The 7,500-nt window shown below is 30.0% G+C and overlaps 2 protein-coding genes across 12 annotated transcripts in view; one reads left to right on the top strand and one right to left on the bottom strand.

Annotated features, from left to right (window-relative positions):
• LOC136847847 (homeotic protein ultrabithorax-like) overlaps positions 1-7,500 on the top strand; it is a 1,187,590-nt gene that overhangs the window by 1,124,947 nt on the left and 55,143 nt on the right. The gene's annotated exons all lie outside the window — the stretch shown is intronic.
• LOC136847848 (uncharacterized) overlaps positions 1-7,500 on the bottom strand; it is a 145,951-nt gene that overhangs the window by 124,773 nt on the left and 13,678 nt on the right. For all 3 annotated transcript variants that reach the window (XR_010855866.1, XR_010855865.1, XM_067119829.1), the window contains exon 2: positions 3,227-3,356. The gene's annotated coding sequence lies outside the window, so the exon portion shown is untranslated. The remainder of the gene's footprint in view (positions 1-3,226; positions 3,357-7,500) is intronic.

Consider the following 7,500-nt stretch of genomic DNA (forward strand, 5'->3'; position numbering starts at 1 on the left):
TTTTTCAATAAGGTAAGTTACTGTTACGTATTTAAGGCGTTTCTTTCGTATATTTTTCGAGGAATTTTAAATCCTTTGGCTTTTATTTTATTCATTATTTTATTTCTTACGTTAATCCGTTTTAAATATTTTTTAGCAACGTTACTTTGATCAGCTCTGTAATTTAAATTTTTTAGGTACATGTCAAAGGCATTGTTGCTAAGTAAATGCTATTTTTTTTATTTATTTGCATTATCCATTTGTATTGCCAGAAATTTTAGTAAATTCATTTTTAATTGTGATTATTTTCGATTTTACGTGGCAGTGTTTTTGGAGGCCCTATGAACTAAAGGATTAAATAATTTCATTTAGAATAAAAATGATACTAATAATTTTGATTTCTTATTACTTTTATTATTTTTTTCGGAGGAACCATTTTTATAATTAAGGATGATTTTTTTTTAGAAAAATCGTCCCACTTCAGAAATACTGTAAACAAATGAGTAAATATAAGGCAATATTTTTTTTAAATGATGCTGACGAAGTTGAATATATAAAATTAAAAACAAACTTAACAGTGATAACAGTAATATAACGATATTCATGAAAGGGATAATGTAAGAATCCAAGTGAAATCATGTACTGTGAAAGTATCTTGTTCATTTTTTAATTAAAAAAATAGAAAGTAATTGATTTAAAAAAAATAAAAGCTAGAATATCAGCAATCTCTTATTCCCAAGTATTTTTATGTGAAAGTAAAATCAGTGTAATTATAATTTGTAAGTATTTGAAGCTCCTGATATTGGCTTTGTCCACCGTGTCTTCATTCTTGTCTTACCAGTGAAAAGGTAAATATGTGTCCTGAAGATACACTTTTAGGACGGAACAGCATATATATATATATATATATATATATATATATATATATATATATATATATATATATATATATATATATATATATATATATATGTGTGTGTGTGTGTGTGTGTGTGTGTGTGTGTGTGTGTGTGTATATGTATATATCTATATATCTATATATAATATATATATATATAACACACACACAACACTCATATATACATACATACTTGCATTCAGATAGAAAGATAAATAATCAAATTTGACCGAACTTTTATATTGGACGAAGTAATCTTCCACCAAATAGAATACCATATATGAAAAACGTAGTAAAACAACAATGTAAGTAAAACTAAGATGGCAATTCGGTATTATCTCGCAGCCTCTGAAACTTATGAGCAGTGGCATTAATAATATTGAATAATATTGTCAGTAAGCTGTGTCAATGTATAATTGTCATCTGTACGAGGAGAATAGAACTAGTGTTAGCTCGTTCCTGTGATGTAGATATACTGCTAAAATATTAACCCCCTTTAAAAAAAGAAAGCGTTAGACGAAGGAAAAAAAAGAAAGGGGTAGATGAAGTAAAAAAAAAAAAAGAAAGGGGTAGATGAAGTAAAAAAAAAAAAAAAGAAAGGGGTAGATGAAAAAAAAAAAAGAAAAAAAAGGGGTTGATGAAGTAAAAAAAGAAACGGTTAGATGAAGTAATCCAAAACGGGATAAGGGAATCCAAAGTTAGAGAGAGAGAGAGAGAGTGAGAGGGAGAGAAGGGAATCCTGCGCCGATTATTTCGCTTTTCTATTTGAAGCACAAGATGAATTATGCATGAAAATTGAGAGAGAGAGAGAGAGGCTGATTATTTCGCTTTTTTTTATTTGAAGCACAAGATGAATTATGCATGAAAATTGAGAGAGAGAGAGAGAGAGAGAGAGAGGAAATCCTGGGGCTGATTATTTCGCTTTTCTATTTGAAGCACAAGATGAATTATGCATGAAAATTGAGAGAGAGAGAGAGAGAGAGAGAGAGAGAGAGAGAGAGAGAGAGAGAGAGAGAGAGAGAGAGAAGAGAAAGGGAATCCTGGGGCAGATTATTTCGCTTTTTCTATTTGAAGCACAAGATGAATTGTGCGTTTTAATTAATATAAGTCTAATCTGAAACTATCGTGCTGGAAATCTTGTATTTGTTCTGTGTTTTAAGTTTTATTTGACAATTTTGATGTAAATTTAATGCATAATGCAACTTTATCCGTCAGAGCAATTACTATATTTATCCTGTCTGGTTTGATATATTTGCAGCTATATAGCAATGCTCGTTGAATGGGGGAGACTCTGAAGAAATTGAAAAATTTCTTTAATTTAGTCACATCTGAGAAATGGTGCGCAAAAGCATCTGCACTCATACGGATACAAATAAATCTGAGGGAACACATTTGAAACATCACTGAAAGGAAAAAGGCTTTTCGAGATTCTTAATATTCCAACCGTAATCTTATAACTTCCACAGAAAACTGAAGATCCTGATTCTGTTAAAGGAATGAGTACTTTTGGAATTTAGAAATAATTCCTTACATTTGAGGAAACTATTTTTTTTTTTAAGAGGTTGACGTTTACAGACACTGAACAATGTTAGCAGGCAGACCGGGTGGTCCATGGTTTTCAGCATTCAGTAATTTAGCATCCGCTTCAGCACTATAATAACAATTCTCACTTAAGTATTTATAATTAACTAGTTTTGAAACATGAATCGGGCATCACACCTGTTGAGTTTGTAATAATAATAATAATAATAATAATAATAATAATAATAATAATAATAATAATAATAATAATAATAATAATAATAATAATAATAAGAAATTCACAATCTCCTGGAAAACAATGTGTGTAATAAAAACCACAATTATATAGGAATATATTTATACAATAATGTGTTTACTATATAATTGTGGATTTTTATTATTAATAATAATAATAATAATAATAATAATAATAATAATAATAATAATAATAATAATAATAATAATAATAATAATGCCAAGAAATTCACAACCTCGTGAAAAACAATGTGTAATAAAACCACAATTATAAAGTAATATATTTATATAGTAATATATTTACTATATAATTGTAGATTTTTATTACACAATAATAATAATAATAATAATAATAATAATAATAATAATAATAATAATAATAATAATAATAATAATAATAATAATAATAATAATACCTTAAAATTTTTTCATAAACGTACTCGAGTTGGATGTTTAATTGCTGTGTGGACATGCAGTATAAAAAAATAAAAACTTATTATACTTCTTCTGTCACCCTGCAAAATAAATATCTCGAGTTCGTGACTTAAATTTATAGTTGCCTCGTCCCCTTACCTGTGCAATTTTCATAGTTCATGAGTATCCGAAGCCATTTTTAGATCTTGCAGATTATGCACCTGGTTTATCACGATATTTTCACTCTGCTGCCCAAAATGTATATATGCGTTCTTATAACTCTTGTGACCTGGAAAAAAATATATAGTTTTAATTTTCTAAAATATTAGGATTTATTTTTTTTTCAGTAAGTCTTCAACACCAGTGCACCTTAAAAACATACACTTGATAATCTTGGTAATTTTTTTTTTAACAGTTAATAGAGGAGCCTTTGAGTGTTATTAACTTTAATACTCTGTGTCTAAGTGGCGGTAGACATTTACGTTTGACAGATGTCATATTAAGTGAAGGCCATGACTCAGGTTATGTAGGTAATATTGATCACTGAAACTATGGTTGTAACAAAGCCTATTTTTTTTTTTTTCAAGGAGGAAGATGTGTGAATTCTTCATTTTTACAACTCAACCTCCAGTATCTCATTACAGGAGAACTTTTAGCTTCGAGATAATCCGTAACCTGCCCTGAACAGAAATCAGCTACTTTGAGACCGGGTGGGGATTTTTTTTAATACAGATTATTTACAGAAAATTATATAAAAAAAAAAATCTTACGTTGATGGAACGCTATAGAGTCAAGTGGTCAAGGACATAACCTGCCCTGAAAAGAAATCTACTACTTTGAGACCGGCGTGGAGTTTTTGCAAAGCAGATTATTTACAGAAAATTAATAAAAAAAAAAATCTTGGATTGATGGAACGCTATAGAAATGGTCAAGGATTTTACTTTTTTAATATGATAATAAAGAAGCTAAATGATTAATTGCTTTTACAGGAAATTAAATATTAGTCACTTACGGGAATGGAGAAGTCTAAAGAATATTAATTTAATGAAAACTGAATATTAGCAATTTTAGTCAAAATAGATGTACGTTAGATAATCTACACAGATAAAAATTTATCAGCATTTAATCATTCTGTTATGGCATGTCATTATTTATGCTTTATCTTTGTAATCTCTAATTTGGATGTGACGGTTAATACGCCTGTATCATGATTATTATTATTATTATTATTAATAATTATTATTATTAAAACAGACTTTATTGACATCACTTTTATTATTATTATTATTATTATTATTATTATTATTATTATTATTATTATTATTATTATTATTATAATAGATCTTGTTGTTATTGCTTGTATTGTTTGTAGTATCTAAATTAGCATAAACAAACGTATGTATATTTTTATCGACAACACACGAAAACTAAGCGAGGAAAGCAATATGTAAACAAAACATTGGCTACCCGAACCTACGTTAAAATACCGCTTGAAACAGAATGATAAACAGACACACGAATAATAATAATAATAATAATAATAATAATAATAATAATAATAATAATAATAATAATAATAACCTTTATTTAAGCTCAGGGCTACATGCATGGAATATGCAAAGTTGAGGCAATACAGTGAACACTATTTAGATACACGAGATAATAATAATAATAATAATAATAATAATAATAATAATAATAATAATAATAATAATAATAATAATAATAATAATAATAATAATATGTCCTATTGAAAAGGGTGACTGCATTGTGCATTGTCCTTTTTAACAGGAGAATGCTAAAAAGAGGGTCAACTTCCTTCCGGTAATAATAATAATAATAATAATAATAATAATAATAATAATAATAATAATGATTAACAGAGCAAAGAGAGTCCGTGTATCCTGGGGCCGCAGAAGCAGTATTCGTCAGTATAATTGGTACGGGAGGCGAAAAATGCCCTAATTGGGTGCTGCCTTCGGGGGGTCTCCAAGGAACCCGACACCGCCCCCGAAATCCGACCCTCCGCCGGCTGTAAGGAAAGTGCATTACAATGGCCCGCCACTAAGTGATATTTACTGAGTTTGTTCATTTTGGGGACGCCGCTTTTATATGTAGGAGGAGTTGGTATAGAGGTATCGAATGTGTTTGATGGAAAATTGTATAATCATTTTTTTTATTGTTTTCATTTGTAAAACACAGCCAATTATTTTCGTAAATGAAACCTAAGAGTACGTAAATTGATTATTTGATTATTATTATTTTTCTTATTTACAGTTAACAGTATTATTATTGGCATAGCTTTACCTGAATTTTTGTTCAGTTTTTTGTGTAATATTCCTTCAAAGGTAGATGAAGATTGTTTAAGGAATTTTGATTATTTTTGTACACAGATGTATGTTTACGTATTTATATATGTGAGTATATATATGTGTGTGTGTGTAATGCAATGTATGCAGAATGTATATATATATATATATATATATATATATATATATATATATATATATATATATATATATATATATATATATATATATATATATATATATATATGTATATATATAATATATATACATACATACATACTTACATACATACAACATACATACACACACATACAAATATACACATAATACACACATAATCCCAAAAGCTATTTTCCGGCCGGGGGTGATATTTGTTGGCCCATCTGTGGCGGGGTATCTGCGCTCTTGTATTTGGTCGCCATTCCTCGGTGCCAACGGCCCGCTGGTCTACAAAGACAGTCGCGAGATTTATGGCATGGCTTCGAATTCCTCTCTCGACTGGGGCACCAACAGAAAATTATGGTCGGGCTTCATCTGGGTATTACCAACCGGTTACAGGGTCAGGTACTTCATGCCAATGATGGTGGTTTGGGGTTGGGTTTGTGGTGGGGGGTTTAGGAGAGGAGGGTAGGGGGAGAGGGAAGGGGCATAGGGAGACCTATACCACAGGGATGAAGAAAGGGTTCGATGGGTATTAACACGCCGATAGTTCACAAAATACTGAGGTTTTCTGGAATGTATGAATAAATGATGCCGGCGCGTTTATGTGAGTATTTTTTTTAGATGTATACATATTTACACAATGTGTATGTCTGCTTATACAGGGGTACGGAGAGGCGAGACGAGCTCAGTATCTGTGTAATTTGAATGAGACATGAAAATAAATATATTCGTATCTTTGATACAAACGTGAAAAACCAGACGCGCACACGCGTTATTTTTTATATATTTATATATATATATACTATATATATATATATATATATATATATATATATATATATATATATATATGTGTGTGTGTGTGTGTGTATACATATATATATATACTGTATATATATAATGTTTGTGGTGTGTATGTGTTTGTGTATGTGTGTGTGTGTGGATGTTTTTGGTATCTCTGTGATAACGAGGGAATTGTTCCGTCCAAGACGTCTGGAATAGGATGGCAACATTGTAGGAGGTAAATCCGATAAGAAAGGAGGGGGAATCTTTTTAGGAATGTGGGAGGAGAAGGAGGAGGCAGGAAAGGAGGAGGAGGAAGAAGGAAAGGAGGAGGAGGAGGAGATAAAAGGGGATCTTTTTAGGAATGTGGGAGGAGGAGGAGGAGGAAGAAGGGAGGAAGGAAAGGAAAGGAGGAGGAGGAGGAGGAAGAGGGAAGGAAAGGGCGCAAGTGGGGAAGATTGTGGGAAATTGGTTGCTTAAGTCGAGGGTTAGATGGAGATTTATTTGCCAAAGACGAGAAGGGTACGGTGGGGGGTGGGGGGTTAGGTGGGGGGTTGATACAGTTGGGGATACAGTTACACAAGTGTTACTGCTGTACTCTGGGTAACGAGGGAAAGAATCCGCGTCAGGCTCTGTTACTGGAGAGAAATATTGCAGTGTGGAGAAGGGGTGTACTTTGAATTTGCTTACTCACGAAATTGTAAAAGAAAAAAAGAAGCTTACCAGTAGAGAAAAAGAGGAAGTGTAGACTGATTGAGAGTCTAGATAAGAAGATAGTAGCTGCAGAAAATGCCCTTAAATTCAATAGGAATATATATATATGTATATATATATATATATATATATATATATATATATATATATATATATATCTATCTATATATATATATATATATATATATATATATATATATATATATATATATATATATGTACGTATACATGTATATACAGTATATATATACATAAATATATTATATATATATATATATATATATATATATATATATATATATATATATATTTAAAAATGAACATCATATCAAACATGCATTTCAATAAGAATAATTTTTCATTATTATATGTTGTTGCTTGAAATAATTGTCTGAATATTGACTGATCTGTTATGATATCAAGTGTTTACTTAGATCAACATTGTCAGAAAACTCATTCCTTTAT

This window comes from Macrobrachium rosenbergii, chromosome 17, assembly GCF_040412425.1.
Source record: "Macrobrachium rosenbergii isolate ZJJX-2024 chromosome 17, ASM4041242v1, whole genome shotgun sequence".
Classification (NCBI taxonomy): domain Eukaryota; kingdom Metazoa; phylum Arthropoda; class Malacostraca; order Decapoda; family Palaemonidae; genus Macrobrachium; species Macrobrachium rosenbergii.